This window comes from Pseudophryne corroboree, chromosome 8 (assembly GCF_028390025.1).
Source record: "Pseudophryne corroboree isolate aPseCor3 chromosome 8, aPseCor3.hap2, whole genome shotgun sequence".
Lineage (NCBI taxonomy): Eukaryota > Metazoa > Chordata > Amphibia > Anura > Myobatrachidae > Pseudophryne > Pseudophryne corroboree.
This window is the reverse complement of record NC_086451.1, coordinates 300,329,081-300,352,633: the sequence shown is the minus strand read 5'-3', so window position 1 is coordinate 300,352,633 and position 23,553 is coordinate 300,329,081. Positions and strand designations below refer to the sequence as shown.

Sequence of the window (23,553 nt, the reverse complement as noted above, 5' to 3'; positions counted from 1 at the left end):
AAGCAGGTAGACCGGAACAAATGGCTTTGCAGGCCGTATACAGCCCGCTGGCCAGAGGTTCTCCACCCCTGATCTAAACACTAACGTATCAATCTTTCCTTCATGTGCACTTGTAGTCCCTCTACTATCAAAGTCTGAGTGATAATCCTCTCAGTGAATGATGGTATCAATCATTACTACGAATACTTTACACAAAGGAGTGGATAATTAAATTAAGGTTGGCTGCATAATATCAGCTGGATAAGCAGAAAACGCTCCAATTAAACCCTATTTAAAGAAAAAAGGAGATTTATGTTAAGAACTTACCTTTGTTAAATCTATTTCTGCGAGGCACACTGGGTTCCACAGGGATAACACCGGGGTGTAGAGTTGGATCTTGATCCGAGGCCAGAGCCGGATTAATGGGGGGGTGGGGTGGCAGGGGGTACATTTCCCTGGGCCCCCCTATCCCAGGGGCCCCATTGCCCTGCCGTCCCGGCATCCAAAGGAGGCATCCTGGGAGGTGGAAGTATCGAAGGCATAGAACCTTATGAACGTGTTCACTGAGGACCATGTAGCCACCTTGCACAATTGCTCAAGGGTCGCCCCACGGCAGGCCGTCCAAGAAGGTCCAACAGACCGAGTAGAATGGGCTTTGATGGTAGCAGGAGCTGGAAGTCCAGCCTGTACATAAGCTTGTGCAATCACTATTCTAATCCATCTAGCCAAGGTCTGCTTATTAGCAGGCCAGCCACGTTTGTGAAAACCAAAAAGGACAAACAGGGAAACAGATCTCCTAAGAGAAGCTGTTCTCTTCACATAAATACGGAGAGCCCGTACCACATCCAAAGACTGCTCTTTGGAGAATAAACCTGGAGAGGTAAATGCCGGAACCACAATTTCCTGGTTAAGGTGAAAAGACGACACCACCTTAGGCAAATAAACGGTGAAAAATCAGAAAGGGAAACCTACAGGATAAGGCACCCAAGTTTGAAACCCCTCTAGCAGAGGCAATAGCCAGAAAGAACAAGACCTTAAGAGTAAGCCACTTAGGGGTATATTCAATTGAAGTCGGATCCATTCCGACATTCATTTGTCGGAATGGATCCGACCTGGGCTATTCCTCCGTCTCTGCCTCTCACAGTCCCCGCATCACAGCCGCCACTCACGGCAGCATCCACCCGACAGTGGCGGTTCTTGCCACGGGCAAGCAGTACTTTTACCCGGGGCGCCGCCTTCCGGAGGGCGCCGGCGCCATCCAGAGGGCGCCGCACCAGGGCAAGATCCGCCACTGTCTAGTTTCCCTTCGTGTAGAGGACCTTTGCTGTGCAATGCGCGATGACGTCATCGCGCACCGCACAGCATAGTGGCACAGACACTAGGGGTCATAATTGACCTCTAGTGTCTATGCTGTTCTATGGGAGAGACGTAATAACGTCTCTCCCATAGATCGAAGAGAAGAGAGAGGGGAGAAGAGCGGTGCCGCCGGCGGAGGGGGTCTGGATCAGGAACGGGGATGGTAAGTATTCTTTTTATTTATTTATTTCTTTTCTTGCAGCGTCGTGACCACGCCCCCAATTGAAGCCACGCCCCCATATTTTGCCCGGGGCGCCACAAGTCTTAGAACCGGCCCTGCCACCCGACTCCAGCAAGCGAGGTCTCGCTTGCTTGAGCCGGGTAGACGCTGCTGTGAGTGGCGGCTGTGACACATCCTCCGGCTCTGCTCTCCCCTCTCTCCGGCACGGCTCTCCCTGTCTCCGGCGCTTCACTCCCCGTGTTCGGCGCTGCTCTCCCCATCTCACTTCTACTTTTTTAAAGTCGAATTGAGATGGTCGAAAAGGGGGTCAAAACCTGTCGCTCTATCGAGAGACCCCACAGGTCTGAGAACCAATGCCGTCTGGGCCACGCTGGAGCGATTAGAAGTAGTATTCCTCCTTCTTGCTTGAACTTTCTTATCACCCTGGGCAGAAGTGACAACGGAGGGAACACGTCCGGCACCTGAAAGTTCCATGGAATTGTCAGTGGGTCCATGAACGCTGCTTGAGGATCTCTTGTCCTTTGTCTTGAAGACCGGAACCTTGTGATTGTGTCGAGACGCCATCAGGTCTACATCTGGTAGGCCCCACTTGTCCACTAGGAGTTGAAAGACTTCCGGATGAAGACTGCACTCTCCGTCGTATACGTCCTGACGACTGAGGAAGTCCGCTTCCCAGTTGAGGACTCCCAGAATGAATACTCCCGATATGGCTGGCAGATGGCGTTCCGCCCAACAAAGGATTTTTGACACTTCCATCATTGCCATGTGGCCTTGAGTGCCGTCTTGATGATTTATGTACGCCCCCGTGGTGGCGTTGTCCGACTGTACTTGAACAGGCCAGTTCTGTACTAGAGGCAGGGCTAGTGTCAATGCATTGAACACTGCCCGCAATTCCAGAATGTTTATCGGGAGGAGAGATTCCTCCCTGGTCCACCGACCCTGAAGAGAGTGTTTCTCCAGCACCGCGCCCCAGCCCCGCAGACTAGCATCCATCGTCAGGATTTGGACTGTCAGTTCCAGATGACAGAAGAGAACCTCTGGAGAGTTCGCCAGGATCAGCAAGTCGTCCAGATATGGCAGGAACCCGATACCCTGACGGCGGAATAGAGCCTTCATGACCGCCATGACCTTGGTGAAAATTCTTGAAGCCGTGGTCAGACCAAAAGGTAAGGCCTGGAATTGAAAATGTAGGCTGCCAATAGCAAACCGCAGGTTTTGCTGATGCAACACTGCAATAGGTAAATGCAGGTAAGCATCCTATATGTCCAGGGATACCATATAGTCCTTGGGTTCCAAAGCCAGAACAACAGAGCGAAGCATTCCCATACGGAATTTGTAAACTTTCACAAATTTGTTCAAAGACTTGAGGTTGAAAATGGGCCGAGAGGACCCATTCGGTTTCGGGACTAGGAACTGCGTGGAATAGTACCCCCTGCCTCTCTGAGCCAAAGGCACCGGCACTATCACTCCTGTATCCAGGAGAGATTGTACCACCAAATGGAGAGTTTTTGCTTTTACCTGATCCGAAGGGATGTTTGTTGAGCAAAACTGACGAGGGGGATGTTTCTTGAAAGAGATGGCGTATCCTTGAGTGACAACTTCCCTTACCCAGGCATCCAAAGTGGTCTGTAACCACGCTTGAACAAACCGTAGAAGTCGGAATTCCACCCTGGAATCCCCCCAGGGGGAGGCCCACCCCATCATGCAGCAGGCTTGTTTGTTTTGAAATCAGGCTGATGGGCAGCCCAGGCACGTTTTGGTTTGGGCTTAGAGGTCTTGGAAGTCCGAGCCTGTTTTGGGTACGCCTGACCATTTGCTTACCTGGAGGTCGAAAGGAACGAACGGAAGTACTCTTAGCCTTCGAAGCCGAAGGAGAAGTACTAGGCAGACATGCGGTCTTAGCTGATGCCAAGTCAGCAACAATCTTGTTGAGATCTTCCCCAAAAAGAATGTTTCCATTATAAAGGATCACCTCCAAAGTATTTTTAGAGTCCAGATCTACGGACCAGTACCGCAACCATAGAATCCAGCGAGCCAGAATGAATGTAGTAGACGCCTTGGCCGCCAGGACGCCTGCATCAGATGACGCCTCCTGAATATAATGAGTGGCTGTAATAATATATGAAAGACATTGTCTAGCATTATCAGGAAAATCCGACGGTAGTTCCGCTTCAACTTCCTGAACCCAGGCTTCAATAGCTTTTGCCGCCCAAGAAGCCGCAATAGTGGGCCTATGCACAGTTCCAGCAAGAGTGTAAATGGACTTCAGGCAACCCTCCACACGCTTATCCGTCAGTTCCTTCAGCGAGGTGACGGTAGTGACAGGCAGAGCAGAGGACACCACCAGACGCGCGACTTGAGAATCCACAGGCGGAGGTGTTTCCCAATTTATACTTAACTCTGCAGCGAGGGGATAACGAGCTAGCATCTTTTTAGACAGGGAAAATGTCTCCTGGATTTTCCCAGGATTCCTAACGAATGTAAACCAAGTGGTCAGAATGAGGTAAAATTAATTTAGGAACCTTCTGACGTTTAAACTTATCTGGTTTCTTAGAGGTGGCTGGAGGCTCTTCATCATCATCGGTTTGAAGAATCAGCATGATAGCCTCCAAGAGGTCAGGAACATCCACTTGTGTCAGAGATTCCCCATCAGAAGCATCTGCATCAGTGTCTGAAGGGTCAGTGTAAGCGCCATCTTCATCGGATGAGGTATCTGAAACATGTGTGGATTGTGAGGAAGTAATGGCCCGTTTATATGACCCCTTGGTCTTAGGCAGGCGAGAGTCAGGATTTTGCTTAGCCAGAGACTGATTTCATTGCTGTAACCGAGAGGACAGTGAATCTGCCCATAGCAGATTAACTGCAGGGACAATATGTGGCTGTAATGGCACAGGAGGTCCCATAGGAGGCGCAAGTCTAGTTACTAGCGTAGTCAGTAAATTAGAGAAAGCAACCCTCAGCTGCTATATTTTCCTCTGAGTAATCCGTGGCATCAACACTGCATGGTGCAGGATCAGCCATGGATCTACCACCCTGTTTAGCAGACATTATATGTAAGCGTAACCTCAGGGTGTAATAGTACAATGGCCCTCATTCCGAGTTGTTCGCTCGCTAGCCGCTTTTCGCAGCAGTGCACACGCTAAGCCGCCGCCCTCTGGGAGTGAATCTTAGCTCAGCAGAATTGCGAACGAAAGATTTGTAAAATTGCGAATAGAAATTTCTTAGCAGTCTCTGAGTAGCTCGACACTTACTCTGCACTGCGATCAGTTCAGTCAGTTTCGTTCCTGGTTTGACGTCACAAACACACCCAGCGTTCGTCCAGACACTCCCCCGTTTCTCCAGCCACTCCCGCGTTTTTCCCAGAAACGGCAGCGTTTTTTCACACACTCCCATAAAACGGTCAGTTTCCGCCCAGAAACACCCACTTCCTGTCAATCACACTACGATCACCAGAACGAAGAAAAAAACCTCGTAATGCCGTGAGTAAAATACCAAACTTCTTAGCAAATTTACTTGGCGCAGCCGCAGTGTGAACATTGCGCATGCGCAGTTAGCGGAAAATCGCACCAATGCGAAGGAAAATAACGAGCGAAAAAACTCGGAATGAGGGCCAATAAAAGCAGACAAATTACCTGACAAAAACCCCCTGTATAGTGTGACTGCAAAGCAGTGCACAGAGGATTTAAGAGGTATGTGGTGACTGTAAAACACAGAGAAATATACCAAAGCAGTATATCCTGTGAAACACTATATTATATGAGAACCCTGATGCACTTAGCCCCCCTCAGGGTACAGAATATAGGGATAGCAATATGTGTGAGATACACGAAATAGAAATCACACAGCAGCTATTGGCACACACTCAGTCACATGTACAATGTAGAAATTATTACAAACAATAAAATTGCACTGAACTAGCAATTCTAAGTACAAACTGCACTACTAAGTAAAGCTATATGGGTATATAGATATAACAATGCACAGTAAAGACTGGATGTATATCACAGGGTCAGGGGCGGAACTGTGGGAGGCAATGGAGTCGGCTGCCGCCGGGCTCCTGACCTGCAGGGGGCACTTCTCCATTGCCTCCCAGTTCAGTGGCGTAACTACTGCCCCCGCAGTCCTCGCGGTGGCTTGGGGGCGAGGGGCTGCGGGGGCGCCACTGACTTTGCACAGATTGACATGCGGACGAGCGTCCGCAAGTCAATCTGCGGTCTCCTTCCCTCCGCTGCTGTGTTGGAGGGACACTGAGGGCACAGCGCGCGCCTCTCCCGTGTCCCTCCTGGCTCTCCGGCCAGTCTAATAAAGGAAGTGCCGTTCGTGAGCTCTGATTGGCTCACGAACCGGCACTTCCTTTATTAGGCTGTGCCCTCAGTGTCCCTCCAACACAAAGGAGCGGGGGGGGGGGGGGAGCAGGCACTGTGGGGTTATATCTGGCACTGGGGGCATATACCTGGCACTGTGGGGGAATATCTGGCACTGGGGGGGAGCAGGCACTGTGGGGGAATATCTGGCACTGGGGGCATATACCTGGCACTGTGGGGGAATATCGGGCAATGGGGGGAGCAGGCACTGAGGGGGCATATGTGGCACTGTGGGGGAATATCTGGCCCTGGGGGCATATGTGGCACTGGGGGTGGGGGGGTATATTTGGCACTGGGGGCATGTACCTGGCACTGTGGGGGATTATCTGGCACTGGGGGCAACTGAGGTGTAAAGACAATATCCTGAGTAGTCCTCATTCAGGAATTCGCGTAGACAATGGTAGGAAATCAGATTCCCCCCCCCCCCCCCCCCCCACTTGGTCTGCGATCTATTCTCGTTTGGAATCCGACTCCGCCTGTTAGGAACGTAGCCAAAGTAGACTTTATGCGCCACTAGCGAAGCTGAAAACGCAAGAACCAACTGCCAACGTCCACAGAAGCTGTAGGCAGCAAGAAGTGTAAGGTGGTCTTTGTGTAGGGCAAACCTGAACTGGAGTGCCCTGCCACTACAGCCTTGTTACCTCAAACCCCTACCAAGGCAGGGCGAAGCAACAGCCCTACTGCTGTGTAGGGTACACTCCGATAGGTAGTTAAACGCCCAATAATTGCAATTGTCTCTCATTGGAAATTGTTCAGCCTTCGCTGAGAACCTGACGTACTGGCCTGGTGCTATGAGGGCTGGCGGCGAATCGACCGCAACAATCTAGCTGAAACAGTAAATTTTTCCTCTCAGGCAGTACATGCGCCCGCATTCCCCCCAAAGAGGACCGGTAAGGGTCTGTGCAGTCGTATTTGTCCGACACACTGTGTGACCGACTTTGCAGCGAAGCTGCTTGTTTGACTATGCATTAGACTTAGTGATCATGTACCCCGACCAGTAAGTACTAGAGATGAGCGGGTTCGGTTTCTCTGAATCCGAACCCGCCAGAACTTCATGTTTTTTTTCACGGGTCCGAGCGACTCGGATCTTCCCGCCTTGCTCGGTTAACCCGAGCGCGCCCGAACGTCATCATGACGCTGTCGGATTCTCGCGAGGCTCGGATTCTATCGCGAGACTCGGATTCTATATAAGGAGCCGCGCGTCGCCGCCATTTTCACACGTGCATTGAGATTGATAGGGAGAGGACGTGGCTGGCGTCCTCTCCGTTTAGAATTAGAATAGATTAGAGAGACACTTGATTTACTAATTTTGGGGAGCATTAGGAGTACTCAGTAGTGTACAGTGCAGAGTTTTGCTGATAGTGACCAGTGACCACCACTTTTATTTATAATCCGTTCTCTGCCTGAAAAAAGCGATACACAGCACACAGTGACTCAGTCACATACCATATCTGTGTGCACTGCTCAGGCTCAGGCCAGTGTGCTGCATCATCTATTATCTATATATAATATTATATATATCTGTCTGACTGCTCAGCTCACACAGCTTATAATTGTGGGGGAGACTGGGGAGCACTACTGCCGTGCCAGTTATAGGTTATAGCAGGAGCCAGGAGTACATAATATAATCCGTTCTCTGCCTGAAAAAAGCGATACACAGCACACAGTGACTCAGTCACATACCATATCTGTGTGCACTGCTCAGGCTCAGGCCAGTGTGCTGCATCATCTATTATCTATATATAATATTATATATATCTGTCTGACTGCTCAGCTCACACAGCTTATAATTGTGGGGGAGACTGGGGAGCACTACTGCAGTGCCAGTTATAGGTTATAGCAGGAGCCAGGAGTACATAATATATTATATAGTGAGTGACCACCAGACACACAGTGCAGTTTATTTAATATATCCGTTCTCTGCCTGAAAAAAGCGATACACACAGTGACTCAGTCAGTCACATACCATATCTGTGTGCACTGCTCAGGCTCAGGCCAGTGTGCTGCATCATCTATATATATTATATATCTGTCTGACTGCTCAGCTCACACAGCTTATAATTGTGGGGGAGACTGGGGAGCACTACTGCAGTGCCAGTTATAGGTTATAGCAGGAGCCAGGAGTACATAATATTATATTAAAATTAAACAGTGCACACTTTTGCTGCAGGAGTGCCACTGCCAGTGTGACTAGTGACCAGTGACCTGACCACCAGTATATAATATTAGTAGTATACTATCTCTTTATCAACCAGTCTATATTAGCAGCAGACACAGTACAGTGCGGTAGTTCACGGCTGTGGCTACCTCTGTGTCGGCACTCGGCAGCCCGTCCATAATTGTATATACCACCTAACCGTGTTTTTTTTTTCTTTCTTTATACATACATACTAGTTACGAGTATACTATCTCTTTATCAACCAGTCTATATATTAGCAGCAGACACAGTACAGTGCGGTAGTTCACGGCTGTGGCTACCTCTGTGTCGGCACTCGGCAGCCCGTCCATAATTGTATATACCACCTAACCGTGGTTTTTTTTTCTTTCTTTATACATACATACTAGTTACGAGTATACTATCTCTTTATCAACCAGTCTATATTAGCAGCAGACACAGTACAGTGCGGTAGTTCACGGCTGTGGCTACCTCTGTGTCGGCACTCGGCAGCCCGTCCATAATTGTATATACCACCTAACCGTGGTTTTTTTTTCTTTCTTTATACATACATACTAGTTACGAGTATACTATCTCTTTATCAACCAGTCTATATATTAGCAGCAGACACAGTACAGTGCGGTAGTTCACGGCTGTGGCTACCTCTGTGTCGGCACTCGGCAGCCCGTCCATAATTGTATATACCACCTAACCGTGGTTTTTTTTTCTTTCTTTATACATACATACTAGTTACGAGTATACTATCTCTTTATCAACCAGTCTATATATTAGCAGCAGACACAGTACAGTGCGGTAGTTCACGGCTGTGGCTACCTCTGTGTCGGCACTCGGCAGCCCGTCCATAATTGTATATACCACCTAACCGTGGTTTTTTTTTCTTTCTTTATACATACATACTAGTTACGAGTATACTATCTCTTTATCAACCAGTCTATATATTAGCAGCAGACACAGTACAGTGCGGTAGTTCACGGCTGTGGCTACCTCTGTGTCGGCACTCGGCAGCCCGTCCATAATTGTATACTAGTATCCAATCCATCCATCTCCATTGTTTACCTGAGGTGCCTTTTAGTTGTGCCTATTAAAATATGGAGAACAAAAATGTTGAGGTTCCAAAATTAGGGAAAGATCAAGATCCACTTCCACCTCGTGCTGAAGCTGCTGCCACTAGTCATGGCCGAGACGATGAAATGCCAGCAACGTCATCTGCCAAGGCCGATGCCCAATGGCATAGTACAGAGCATGTCAAAACCAAAACACCAAATATCAGTAAAAAAAGGACTCCAAAACCTAAAATAAAATTGTCGGAGGAGAAGCGTAAACTTGCCAATATGCCATTTACCACACGGAGTGGCAAGGAACGGCTGAGGCCCTGGCCTATGTTCATGGCTAGTGGTTCAGCTTCACATGAGGATGGAAGCACTCAGCCTCTCGCTAGAAAACTGAAAAGACTCAAGCTGGCAAAAGCACCGCAAAGAACTGTGCGTTCTTTGAAATCCCAAATCCACAAGGAGAGTCCAATTGTGTCGGTTGCGATGCCTGACCTTCCCAACACTGGACGTGAAGAGCATGCGCCTTCCACCATTTGCACGCCCCCTGCAAGTGCTGGAAGGAGCACCCGCAGTCCAGTTCCTGATAGTCAGATTGAAGATGTCAGTGTTGAAGTACACCAGGATGAGGAGGATATGGGTGTTGCTGGCGCTGGGGAGGAAATTGACCAGGAGGATTCTGATGGTGAGGTGGTTTGTTTAAGTCAGGCACCCGGGGAGACACCTGTTGTCCGTGGGAGGAATATGGCCGTTGACATGCCAGGTGAAAATACCAAAAAAATCAGCTCTTCGGTGTGGAGGTATTTCACCAGAAATGCGGACAACAGGTGTCAAGCCGTGTGTTCCCTTTGTCAAGCTGTAATAAGTAGGGGTAAGGACGTTAACCACCTCGGAACATCCTCCCTTATACGTCACCTGCAGCGCATTCATAATAAGTCAGTGACAAGTTCAAAAACTTTGGGTGACAGCGGAAGCAGTCCACTGACCAGTAAATCCCTTCCTCTTGTAACCAAGCTCACGCAAACCAACCCACCAACTCCCTCAGTGTCAATTTCCTCCTTCCCCAGGAATGCCAATAGTCCTGCAGGCCATGTCACTGGCAATTCTGACGAGTCCTCTCCTGCCTGGGATTCCTCCGATGCATCCTTGCGTGTAACGCCTACTGCTGCTGGCGCTGCTGTTGTTGCCGCTGGGAGTCGATGGTCATCCCAGAGGGGAAGTCGTAAGCCCACTTGTACTACTTCCAGTAAGCAATTGACTGTTCAACAGTCCTTTGCGAGGAAGATGAAATATCACAGCAGTCATCCTACTGCAAAGCGGATAACTGAGTCCTTGACAACTATGTTGGTGTTAGACGTGCGTCCGGTATCCGCCGTTAGTTCACAGGGAACTAGACAATTTATTGAGGCAGTGTGCCCCCGTTACCAAATACCATCTAGGTTCCACTTCTCTAGGCAGGCGATACCGAGAATGTACACGGACGTCAGAAAAAGACTCACCAGTGTCCTAAAAAATGCAGTTGTACCCAATGTCCACTTAACCACGGACATGTGGACAAGTGGAGCAGGGCAGGGTCAGGACTATATGACTGTGACAGCCCACTGGGTAGATGTATGGACTCCCGCCGCAAGAACAGCAGCGGCGGCACCAGTAGCAGCATCTCGCAAACGCCAACTCTTTCCTAGGCAGGCTACGCTTTGTATCACCGCTTTCCAGAATACGCACACAGCTGAAAACCTCTTACGGCAACTGAGGAAGATCATCGCGGAATGGCTTACCCCAATTGGACTCTCCTGTGGATTTGTGGCATCGGACAACGCCAGCAATATTGTGTGTGCATTAAATATGGGCAAATTCCAGCACGTCCCATGTTTTGCACATACCTTGAATTTGGTGGTGCAGAATTTTTTAAAAAACGACAGGGGCATGCAAGAGATGCTGTCGGTGGCCAGAAAAATTGCGGGACACTTTCGGCGTACAGGCACCACGTACAGAAGACTGGAGCACCACCAAAAACTACTGAACCTGCCCTGCCATCATCTGAAGCAAGAAGTGGTAACGAGGTGGAATTCAACCCTCTATATGCTTCAGAGGTTGGAGGAGCAGCAAAAGGCCATTCAAGCCTATACAATTGAGCACGATATAGTAGGTGGAATGCACCTGTCTCAAGTGCAGTGGAGAATGATTTCAACGTTGTGCAAGGTTCTGATGCCCTTTGAACTTGCCACACGTGAAGTCAGTTCAGACACTGCCAGCCTGAGTCAGGTCATTCCCCTCATCAGGCTTTTGCAGAAGAAGCTGGAGGCATTGAAGAAGGAGCTAAAAGGGAGCGATTCCGCTAGGCATGTGGGACTTGTGGATGCAGCCCTTAATTCGCTTAACAAGGATTCACGGGTGGTCAATCTGTTGAAATCAGAGCACTACATTTTGGCCACCGTGCTCGATCCTAGATTTAAAGCCTACCTTGGATCTCTCTTTCCGGCAGACACAGGTCTGCTGGGGTTGAAAGACCTGCTGGTGACAAAATTGTCAAGTCAAGCGGAACGCGACCTGTCAACATCTCCTCCTTCACATTCTCCCGCAACTGGGGGTGCGAGGAAAAGGCTCAGAATTCCGAGCCCACCCGCTGGCGGTGATGCAGGGCAGTCTGGAGCGACTGCTGATGCTGACATCTGGTCCGGACTGAAGGACCTGACAACGATTACGGACATGTCGTCTACTGTCACTGCATATGATTCTCTCAACATTGATAGAATGGTGGAGGATTATATGAGTGACCGCATCCAAGTAGGCACGTCACACAGTCCGTACTTATACTGGCAGGAAAAAGAGGCAATTTGGAGGCCCTTGCACAAACTGGCTTTATTCTACCTAAGTTGCCCTCCCACAAGTGTGTACTCCGAAAGAGTGTTTAGTGCCGCCGCTCACCTTGTCAGCAATCGGCGTACGAGGTTACATCCAGAAAATGTGGAGAAGATGATGTTCATTAAAATGAATTATAATCAATTCCTCCGCGGAGACATTGACCAGCAGCAATTGCCTCCACAAAGTACACAGGGAGCTGAGATGGTGGATTCCAGTGGGGACGAATTGATAATCTGTGAGGAGGGGGATGTACACGGTGATATATCGGAGGGTGAAGATGAGGTGGACATCTTGCCTCTGTAGAGCCAGTTTGTGCAAGGAGAGATTAATTGCTTCTTTTTTGGGGGGGGTCCAAACCAACCCGTCATATCAGTCACAGTCGTGTGGCAGACCCTGTCACTGAAATGATGGGTTGGTTAAAGTGTGCATGTCCTGTTTTGTTTATACAACATAAGGGTGGGTGGGAGGGCCCAAGGACAATTCCATCTTGCACCTCTTTTTTCTTTTCTTTTTCTTTGCATCATGTGCTGATTGGGGAGGGTTTTTTGGAAGGGACATCCTGCGTGACACTGCAGTGCCACTCCTAGATGGGCCCGGTGTTTGTGTCGGCCACTAGGGTCGCTAATCTTACTCACACAGTCAGCTACCTCATTGCGCCTCTTTTTTTCTTTGCGTCATGTGCTGTTTGGGGAGGGTTTTTTGGAAGGGACATCCTGCGTGACACTGCAGTGCCACTCCTAGATGGGCCCGGTGTTTGTGTCGGCCACTAGGGTCGCTAATCTTACTCACACAGTCAGCTACCTCATTGCGCCTCTTTTTTTCTTTGCGTCATGTGCTGTTTGGGGAGGGTTTTTTGGAAGGGACATCCTGCGTGACACTGCAGTGCCACTCCTAGATGGGCCCGGTGTTTGTGTCGGCCACTAGGGTCGCTAATCTTACTCACACAGCTACCTCATTGCGCCTCTTTTTTTCTTTGCGTCATGTGCTGTTTGGGGAGGGTTTTTTGGAAGGGACATCCTGCGTGACACTGCAGTGCCACTCCTAGATGGGCCCGGTGTTTGTGTCGGCCACTAGGGTCGCTAATCTTACTCACACAGTCAGCTACCTCATTGCGCCTCTTTTTTTCTTTGCGTCATGTGCGGTTTGGGGAGGGTTTTTTGGAAGGGCCATCCTGCGTGACACTGCAGTGCCACTCCTAGATGGGCCCGGTGTTTGTGTCGGCCACTAGGGTCGCTAATCTTACTCACACAGCTACCTCATTGCGCCTCTTTTTTTCTTTGCGTCATGTGCTGTTTGGGGAGGGTTTTTTGGAAGGGCCATCCTGCGTGACACTGCAGTGCCACTCCTAGATGGGCCCGGTGTTTGTGTCGGCCACTAGGGTCGCTAATCTTACTCACACAGCTACCTCATTGCGCCTCTTTTTTTCTTTGCGTCATGTGCTGTTTGGGGAGGGTTTTTTGGAAGGGACATCCTGCGTGACACTGCAGTGCCACTCCTAGATGGGCCCGGTGTTTGTGTCGGCCACTAGGGTCGCTTATCTTACTCACACAGCGACCTCGGTGCAAATTTTAGGACTAAAAATAATATTGTGAGGTGTGAGGTATTCAGAATAGACTGAAAATGAGTGTAAATTATGGTTTTTGAGGTTAATAATACTTTGGGATCAAAATGACCCCCAAATTCTATGATTTAAGCTGTTTTTTAGTGTTTTTGGAAAAAAACACCCGAATCCAAAACACACCCGAATCCGACAAAAAAAATTCGGTGAGGTTTTGCCAAAACGCGTTCGAACCCAAAACACGGCCGCGGAACCGAACCCAAAACCAAAACACAAAACCCGAAAAATTTCAGGCGCTCATCTCTAGTAAGTACACCACGGAAGTAACGTGTGTATAAACTTGCATTTACCGTGCATGTGGTTACCAGCAATAGTGAATCTTCCTGTAGAGTCATGCTGTACAAAAACAAATAATAAATTAAATTCCTAACAACACCCCGCTCCTCCAGAGGCTGAGTGTTGTAGGGCAGCAACCTCCGGGAAAGAACCAGGAAGTAACGTTAAAAATGGTGTCCTACCATGTTTTTTTTTCATTTATTTTTTTGTTTTTTTTAAACACCTGTTAAACCAGGATCTGAACCAGTGTCCATGCAATCACAATGTTCACTGTGGGGGCGGGAAGCCTAACCACTTGGCTACAGAGCCACCTGCTTGCATATTGCAAAATAGACTTTTAATGTCAGCATATTATATATATATATATATATATATATATATAGCGATCACAAATGAGGCGGCACTCAGAGGCTGTCACAAAATTCTTGTAATAGTGCAAAAGAGAAATCAACGTTTCGGGGACCAGTTCCCCTTCTTCAGGATATGTGTAAACACTGCACAACAAACATATAAATACTTAAACGAAATACTTACCCCCCACCTCACACCCAATCACCTGGCGTCTCCCCTGGTCTCGCCGCCGTTCTCACCGCCCGGCGCTGCCGGCTGCGTCCACTTCCGCCGGAAGTGACGTCGCGGGAGTGTGCCGCGTTACCATGGAGACGCTGGCTATACTCAATAACAATAACAACACATCCGTGAACCTTATTTTACAAAAGTATGCAGTGCAAATCAGAAACTGGTTTCATCCTAGTGCGTGTCACTATAAAGTGCTAGTATCAGCTAAAAACATTAAGAAAAAACACACATTTAAAAAAACAGTGTTAATGCCTTTTGAAATCCCCCATTAAAAGTGTCAATACCACGTAAAAATATTGGGGGTAATTCCAAGTTGATCGCAGCAGGAAATTTTTTAGCAGTTGGGCAAAACCATGTGCACTGCAGGGGAGGCAGATATAACATGTGCAGAGAGAGTTAGATTTGGGTGGGGTGTGTGTTCAATCTGCAATCTAATTTGCAGTGTAAAATAAAGCAGCCAGTATTTACCCTGCACAGAAACAATATAACTCACCCAAATCTAACTCTCTCTGCACATGTTATATCTGCCTCCCCTGCAGTGCACATGGTTTTGCCCAACTGCTAAAAAATTTCCTGCTGCGATCAACTTGGAATTACCCCCATTATCTCATAATCATAATAACGCAAGCCGCTCCTGTCCTTCCTTATCATAAACCATCTCGATAGCAAATGTCTACATACTCTAACATTGCGACATTTAAGGGAATTTTTATTATGGTTAGGCTTAACTCCCTCACTGTGCATTCACCAGATCATCTGCTGGTTTCACGGGTACAGGAGCTTTATTAACCGCTAATACACTGAACAGCTACGGCCATCCTTCCCACTAAGTATTTCATCTCCCCTATCCAATTTAATGAACCCGATGGGGTAAAAAATGTCTTAAAAATACTGCTACCCACCCCCCTGGCGACTAAAACCTACACCCCTAGGGGGAACTACAGAAAATTAATGAGGCCCAGATTTTCATTCAGGCCTCCAGGTTTCAGGGTTTGTAGTCTGTGGATCCACATGGACTCTAACTGTAAAAGCTTTTTGCCTCTGTTTCCCCCACGGGGGGATTCTGGCACATGGTCAATAATCCGGTGCTTAAATGTGGCCATGCTGTGTCTGAACTCGACAAAGTGTTTGGCGACTGGCTGTTCACCACTGCCCGTCGCCAAAGCGTTCCTGATGGCTTGTCTGTGCTGAGCCATGCGCACTTTGAACTGGCACTCGGTCTTCCCTATGTAGTACCGGCCGCACGGGCACATAATGGCATATATGACAAACTTGGTGCTGCACGTTAAGGGCCACCTGATCTTAAAACTTTTCCCGGAAAGCAGTATTTTTAAGACATTTTTTACCCCATCGGGTTCATTAAATTGGATAGGGGAGATGAAATACTTAGTGGGAAGGATGGCCGTAGCTGTTCAGTGTATTAGCGGTTAATAAAGCTCCTGTACCCGTGAAACCAGCAGATGATCTGGTGAATGCACAGTGAGGGAGTTAAGCCTAACCATAATAAAAATTCCCTTAAATGTCGCAATGTTAGAGTATGTAGACATTTGCTATCGAGATGGTTTATGATAAGGAAGGACAGGAGCGGCTTGCGTTATTATGATTATGAGATAATATTTTTACGTGGTATTGACACTTTTAATGGGGGATTTCAAAAGGCATTAACACTGTTTTTTTAAATGTGTGTTTTTTCTTAATGTTTTTAGCTGATACTAGCACTTTATAGTGACACGCACTAGGATGAAACCAGTTTCTGATTTGCACTGCATACTTTTGTAAAATAAGGTTCACGGATGTGTTGTTATTGTTATTGAGTATAGCCAGCGTCTCCATGGTAACGCGGCACACTCCCGCGACGTCACTTCCGGCGGAAGTGGACGCAGCCGGCAGCGCCGGGCGGTGAGAACGGCGGCGAGACCAGGGGAGACGCCAGGTGATTGGGTGTGAGGTGGGGGGTAAGTATTTCGTTTAAGTATTTATATGTTTGTTGTGCAGTGTTTACACATATCCTGAAGAAGGGGAACTGGTCCCCGAAACGTTGATTTCTCTTTTGCACTATTACAAGAATTTTGTGACAGCCTCTGAGTGCCGCCTCATTTGTGATCGCTATACCCTGGGGGGCCTCACCAAAGCTCTCCACGGAGGAAGGCACCGGAGCGAGACATATCCCCTAGTGGATATTTGGAGTGCCGGGGCAACAGGGTACTATATATATATATATATATATATATATATATATATATATACACAAAAATGTATATTCACACATACTCAGACCTTTATAAATATATATATATTTCATATATATACATACACACACATATATATATATATATATATATATATATACACACATTTACATATTATATACCCATATACATATTTCCAGATATATCCTGATTCAGAGGTATAATAATTCTTAGAAGTCTGAAAATAAATGTGACCTCTCACAGGCTTAAAAACCTGAGATGTCTGCTGCTTAACCGCAGCTTAGTTAATGGGCCCTATCTAGTGGCCGGCGCCGGGAGCGGGCTCTAGGGAGCGGGTTCTGGGGAGCTATCATGACTGTAAAACCTATGGTAGGTTTATATTGATAGTGTAAGCCCAACCTGTACCTACTGAGCTAACCAGAATGTATCTTTTTAACAGTTAAACTAGCATGCATTAGTATGCAATCTAGTTGGATCACCAGTTTCCTCCCAGATGGCAGAACAATATGCAACACTGCTTAGCTTCCAAGATCAGATGAGATTGGGCGTATCCAGTGTGGTGTGTCTGTTGATTAAAAATACCTACAGCACCTTGTATTCCCAGGTGGTCTTCTATCAAGCACTAACCAGGCCCAACACTGCTTAGCTTCCAAGATCAGATGAGATTGGGCGTATCCAGTGTGGTGTGGCTAAGTGAATTAAGCAAAGCTGCTGCAGGTGAGACCTGAACTCACAATGCTTGCAGTGCTCCACAGATACTGTTTTATAAGCACCATGTGCTGACCAGTTGTATAACACATCTTACTTTACAACAGTGAACAAAGCCAGTAATTGGCTGACCACAGCCATGATTCAGATTTGCAGTCTTTAGGATAATATCATTATAAACAGTTATGATATAAATAATAGTAAGAGAAGTGAGTGAGTGAGTGAGCGGCGGCAGTGAGAGCTGCCTAACCGCTCAGTACCTGCACCACCCGTGGAGGCCATGGCGGGGCTTCTCTGCTAAGCGTCGTCCTGCTTCCATGTGCAGACGGAGGCTGCAGTCCAAAATAAAAATAAAAATATATTCTGCAGGTAGTGGCTGAGAGGGTGCTCTTTTTAGAGAAGACCGACACGCCAGTAGCTGCGTGTAGCAGCTTCCACTATCCCGGACCCACGCCTTTTTGGAAGGGGGAAGGGATGTGGATAAGTATAAAAAATAAAAATAAAAAAATAAAAACCCTGAAGTTTTTCTGTGGAACTGACATCCACTAGCACCTTCCCGACTGTGGCACAGAAAAATACTGAAGTCTCTATGGGTGTATGGTGGGGGTAACCAGTTACTAATTTAAATATTTAAATGGCCATTCCCGGCTACGCCCGGACCATATCCCAAGAGTACTCCAGTGACCCCTAGTGGATGAAAAAGAAAAGGCATTGTATGGGAGCAGCATTTGTAAGGCATGCTGGTCCTTATGGTGCTAATCAGGGATCTCAGAGGTGGCTCTCAGGTAAGCTAGGCATCAGTCTGGATGCATTTTTATATGGGCCTTGATCATAAGGCCTTACTATAGACAAATCACATGGCCGTATGTGGGCACTGCTATCATGTAGTATAGGGCTGACAATAATCAGAGAAGCCGTGGAAAGGCTTGGCACCTTATCATGTATTTGCAAATATATGTAGTAAGTATCAGGTATCAGTCAGTGTGCTGGTGGGATACCAGGGGGGGGAAAGTGCCTCCCTTTCTGTTTGCTGTGACCCCTCCCTTTTCAAGCACCAGATTAAGCAATTACCACTGTGTTCAGAGCCGGCCCTAGCTATAGGCAGACTAGGCAATTTTCTAGGGCATCTGCCTTCACCTAGTGGCCGGCTCAGTAACCATTGGTGGTAGTGGGGCACCCGATGTTGATGCCCGCCAGTGGCTCTGCTCTTATCTGAGCAGACCCACCAGTGGTAGCGCCGGAGAGTGTACCTGCGGATAAGGAGCTGCTGAGGGGCAGTCTGGGCATTCCAGCGTCCGATGCCCCTAACAAAGATGACCGCCGCACCGGGAGGAGGGCAGCTAAGCATGCCTGGCCGCAGCATCTCCTCCTCACATGGTCCTTTGCAGAGTCAGGCTGACTCCGGGCGCTGCTGCGCCGCCGTCACCGCTGTGACTGAGCTCCCGCTCTTCTACACCTTTACTGCAAAGCAGAGCAGCAGCTTTAAAAGTGAAGGGGCGGCCAGGCCAGTACTAAATTTATTTGAAACAGTAAGGCAGTTTAATTAATTAAAAACTGTCAGTGTCCACTCTGTAGTTTTAGTAGGCTGCATATGTGTGTGTGTATATATATATATATATATATATATATATAATGCACTGTAGCTTGGCACTCGGGATAAAAGCTGTATATTAATGGGGTGCCTTCCCAAATATTAATAGTTACCAATGTCTTTACCAGAAAGAACCAGGCGTCACTCCCAAATTCCAAATCAAGCAGGTGTATTAGAAATTCATGGTGTCATAAACAAGCGTCAACGTTTCAAGGCTCGCAGGCCTTTTCGTCAGGACGTATATACTAGTGAAAAGAACTAGAAACATAGCTAACCAATGTGTCAATCTTACCTTTATACATACGAGTGCAGTTCAGCACGAGGACGCCCACTGCTCCCGCCCGGCCGGTAGTAGGAGGGACTTGAAATCATATACTGACATTGTCATACGGCCCGCAGATAAGGGCGGAGCCATAGTAATTATAGACAACAGTAAATATATGAAGGATATTGATTTACAATTAGCTGATGCTAACACTTATTTAAAATTGATGCAGAAACCGGGTGATCAATATAAGTGTGAATTAGATCAGATATTAACGGCTGCGGTGAAAAATGGGGTTATAAATAAAAAATTGTTTGATGCATTAATGCAGTCTCACCCTGTTACTCCAATTTTGTATACCATTCCCAAGGTACACAAGAATGCCCGAGAGCCTCCTGGTAGGCCGATCATATCGGCTAGGGGGTCTCTCTTACAACCTATCTCTCAATTTCTTGATTATTTGTTGCAACCCTTAGTGGCCAAACAAAGAACGTTCTTGAAAGATACTACACAATTTTTGTTAAAGTTGAGAGAATTAAAAAATATTCCTACTGGGGCTTTCTTGTGTACCTTGGATGTGAAGAATTTATATACGATCATACCACACAGCATGGGGTTAGACTGCATGAGATTATTTCTACAAGCTAACCAATTTGTGGATTTTGATATCCCGTTGTTTTTGGAATTACTTAGATTGATCCTTACAAAAAATTTCTTCCTACATAACGGTAGATATTATCTGCAGCGCATTGGCTGTGCGATGGGGACGAACGTAGCCCCATCGTACGCCAATGTGTTCATGTTTGAGCAGGAGCGTAATTTTTTCTTCACAGATCTACGTGTGTCTAAAAAAATCTTGATGTATACAAGATACATAGATGATCTTTTTCTAATCTGGACAGGCTCTGAATGTGAGCTATTAGAGTTAGTTACACATATTAACTCTTTAGAACATCCAGTGAAGTTCACGTTCCAGTATAGCCAGACTGAAATTAATTACTTAGATGTGGTAGTTAAAATTAAGGATAATACTATATCAACTGAGGTGTTCCATAAGCATACAGATCGTAATACCCTGCTACATCATAGCAGTTGCCATCCACCCCCATTAAAGAAAGCTCTTCCAAAATCCCAGATGTTAAGAGTAGCGAGAATCACTAGCGATCCTAACCAGCTTGAACCTGCATTAGATTTGGTTTCGGATAAATTTGCTAGGCGGGGATATCCTTTATCCTCACTTAAGGAAACCAAACAACAAGTATTAGCAATTCCAAGACAAAATTTGTTAGAACCAGAAGTGAAGGATAATATACAAGACAGGATTCCGTTAATTTCTGAATACACATTGGTCAGCCCTGTTCTACCCCGTGCCACCAAAGCACTGTGGCCAATTGTATCAGGTGATAGCGAATTACCGGCTTTTAAGAATAAAAGTATAATGCCCTGCTATAAAAGGGGTAGAAACCTACGTGATTTGTTGGTTAAAACCAACATCATGTATGTACCAGATAGCTCTAACAGTTCTTCTTTTTTGACACAAAAAAAGAAACTGGGTTGTTACAAATGTGTATCATGCACGACATGTAGCTTTATGGAACCTGGACCTTACTTTAAACATCCTCACACAGGACGGAAGTTTAAAATTAATCATGTTTTAAGTTGCACATCGCAATTTGTTGTCTACATCATAATGTGCCCATGTGGGCTATATTATGTAGGCCAAACTATTCGCACGTTTAGAGAGCGTATGGCTTTACACCGCTCTGCTATAAAAGCTGCATTAGAAAATAAAGATTGAGATCAGCCGGTGGCACGCCATTTTAAGGAGGCCCATCATACATTATCCTCCGTAAGATATAAGATAGTAGATCATATCCCCAATGATATTCGTGGGGGGGATCGTAAAAGGCGTCTTAGCCAATGTGAGTCAAAATGGATACACATTTTAGATACCATTTCGCCCCGAGGACTTAATGAAAAAATCTCTTGGAACATATTCCTTTAGTTCTGTGGTTCTTATATTGATGTAATTCTTATATTGATGAAATACTGAAATATGCACATTATGAGAAGGTAAAGGTATTGCTCTGGCTAGGTTTTGAAATAATTGTGTTATGTATAGTATTTATGGTTCTGATGATGAATTATTCTGATATTCCGGTTTTTAATATTTTTTAATTCACTTATATTTGTTGTATGTCCCACACTATTTTGCATAATTTGCACATTCAGTATATCTATATTATTGGTTTATGGGTATATTTTTTAGAGCAATATTATCAAGGCCTGCAGTCAGGACTTGGCCTGCTTGCAATTGTGAAGAATGCAATTGTTAAGAATATGATTTAAGAATGGAGTTAGAACCGGAACTGAAAACCATTTCTCCTCTCTTCACAGGTAAAAACACCATCTTCATGCTTGTATATCTGAGTCTCTCATCTCTCTCTGGCTACACTTTTCACACCCCAAGGAAGTTTGTCTGCAAATGTCTGTGATCCTTCTTCAATGCAAAATAACCTCTGTTAATTAGCTGAACTTCTGATTGCATACCTCCCCCTTTGCCAGCTGATGTAGTTGAAGCATTTAAGAGCAATATTATCAAGGCCTGCAGTCAGGACTTGGCCTGCTTGCAATTGTGAAGAATGCAATTGTTAAGAATATGATTTAAGAATGGATTTAGAACCGGAGTTTGAACTGGATTTGGACTACGCTAAAATCTCGAATAATACAATTTCCCCAAACACTGCAACTCGGGACCATCATGTGGCCTCTCCTCACCTCTGCCTTGAGAACACCAGGACCAATGCCTACTACTTCTCTGTCCAAGAACATCATGACTGCCCCCAAGACTACCCCTCAAGCTGAGCAGGGAACTGAGGGGCGTGCGCATCAAGACCAGATTTTGCTGGGTCAGTTCCATTGGACATTAGTGTGCACTCCACATTCTTACACCCACCCGTGCTGCTCCCCACACTCTCACACACACCCGCACTGCTCTCATGAGACCAGGACATTTATCATTTTCACAAATGAATGTTTTCCTGCAAATGTGTCTTTCTTTTCTTTCTTCTTACAGGGTACTTTCCCCCCACTGTGTGCTATTCCTGTAATGTGTACCTCCATTGGTTGCACACCCTGCCAGCAGTAACCTACACAGTGCGCCTCACATGGCTGCCTCGGATGGTTCCTCCATGGGCAGGGTGTGCTTCATTTGGATCTTTCCATGCAGGGTATAGCATACTCCTACACTCGTGTCAGTTTTCTCGTGAATGCATTTGGCCCTTGTATGGCTCATCTCCCACTGTGTAACCTTCGTAGTGCGCCCAACATGACTGCCTTATCTGGTAAACTTGTGGATGGGATGAAAAATACATGGACCTGATGGTTTTACTGGAACCCTACTCTGAACCTAAGGACTCTGCAATCTCCCCGTTTTGTGTTCTCTTCTAGGGGTGGACTATTCCACCCTGGGTAATCCTACGCAGAGCGCCTAAGATGGCTGCCGCACCTGGTACCTTGTGAGGGTGGAATACACAACCCCTGGAGGTTATTACCCAAAATGCTTACACCAACCCTGCATTATGCTTTCTGTCTTTATTGTCTGTGTGGTTTATCTTTTGATGTAATACTTAAATCTTCTGTATTATGGCCCTCATTCCGAGTTGATCGGTCGCAAGGCGAATGTAGCAGAGTTACACACGCTAAGCCGCCGCCTACTGGGAGTGAATCTTAGCTTCTTAAAATTGCGACCGATGTATTCGCAATATTGCGATTACTAACTACTTAGCAGTTTCAGAGTAGCTCCAGACTTACTCTGCCTGTGCGATCATTTCAGTGCTTGTCGTTCCTGGTTGACGTCACAAACACACCCAGCGTTCGCCCAGGCACTCCCACCGTTTCCCCGGCCACTCCTGCGTTTTTTCCGGAAACGGTAGCGTTTTCAGCCACACGCCCCTGAAACGCCGTGTTTCCGCCCAGTAACACCCATTTCCTGTCAATCACATTACGATCGCCGGAGCGAAGAAAAAGCCGTGAGTAAAATTACTTTCATCATAGTAAAGTTACTTGGCGCAGTCGCAGTGCGAACATTGCGCATGCGTACTAAGCGGATTTTCACTGCGATGCGATGAAAAATACCGAGCGAACAACTCGGAATGAGGGCCTATGTGCATTGTTTGAGTTCTAGTTGGCGCCGCGGATGGCTGCCTCGGTGCTGCTCTGCCAAGCAGCCTTTGTGTTTAGTCCTACATGTATAATATGTCTAATATGTTGAGTCTATTGTACAGTTGCAATGTGCAGTATCAACTCATACGTGTAATGTGTGTAATGTATGCTA

At 46.8% G+C, this 23,553-nt stretch overlaps 1 pseudogene; it reads right to left on the bottom strand.

Annotated features, from left to right (window-relative positions):
* Positions 1–17,232: 17,232 nt before the first annotated feature.
* Positions 17,233–17,350, bottom strand: LOC134950080 (5S ribosomal RNA; annotated as a pseudogene).
* Between the last annotated feature and the right edge of the window lie 6,203 nt (positions 17,351–23,553).